Source organism: Microtus ochrogaster, chromosome 10, assembly GCF_000317375.1.
Source record: "Microtus ochrogaster isolate Prairie Vole_2 chromosome 10, MicOch1.0, whole genome shotgun sequence".
NCBI classification, from domain to species: domain Eukaryota; kingdom Metazoa; phylum Chordata; class Mammalia; order Rodentia; family Cricetidae; genus Microtus; species Microtus ochrogaster.
Genome location: NC_022016.1, coordinates 58,167,798 through 58,168,773, shown reverse-complemented (window position 1 = coordinate 58,168,773; position 976 = coordinate 58,167,798).

Here is a 976-nt window from a genome sequence, read left to right as displayed (position 1 = left end):
GATGGATGGATGGGCTTCAAGGACAGGGCACTGATTGTTCTCTGAAGGAAGAACTATAAAATACAAAATCTCAGATGTAGAGAAGTCAGTGCTCCCTGAGCACTGAGCACCTCAGCGGCCACCAGGAAATGAAATTTTTCTTTAAATACCATTCAAAAAGCATGAACTAATAAATTGGACATGAAAATGGGAAACTTTTTCCTATTCAAAATGAAAAGGCAAGCCATGGATTAGGAAAAATTAATATATGTAATATACATACATGTATATAATATATACACATATATTATGCACAAATATGATATACATATATATTATGCATATATATGATATATATCATACACATATTTCCAACAAAGAACTTGAATTTTATGCCCCCCTACCCCCAAGACAGGGTTTCTCTGTAGCTTTGGAGCCTCTCCTGGAACTCACTCTGTAGACTAGGCTGGCCTCAAACTCATAGAAATCCTCCGATCTCTGCCTCCTGAGTGCTGGGATTAAAGGCATGCACCACCACCACCCGGTGAATTTTTAAAGTTTTTATAGCTCAGTGAGACAATCCAAATTTAAAATGAGTAAAATAGAAGAAGAACTTAACAAAGGCATCAGGATAGCAAGTAAGTACATGAATACATGATCAACACCAGAGCAAAGCACAGTGAAGTACCAAATACTCAGGGAACTCAAAGGATAGAGTGCCCAACTACCTACTTTAATAAGCAGGAAGACCTCGGAGCTCACAAGTGAGATGAAGAAGAGTGCTCACTGTCTTCCCATTGCGACTATTACTCTACTACCCATAGTGCATCTGTCCTCCACTACTTCCTGTGTTAGCTAAGACACAATCTAGAAAACGATAGTCTCTACCAGTGGTTTCTGCAATAATGACTAGGCACTTGCAGCGAACACAATATAAAACATGGGTTTTAGGATGCAAAGAGCCAGGACCAGAGGCTCTCTGCTTCTCACCATAATC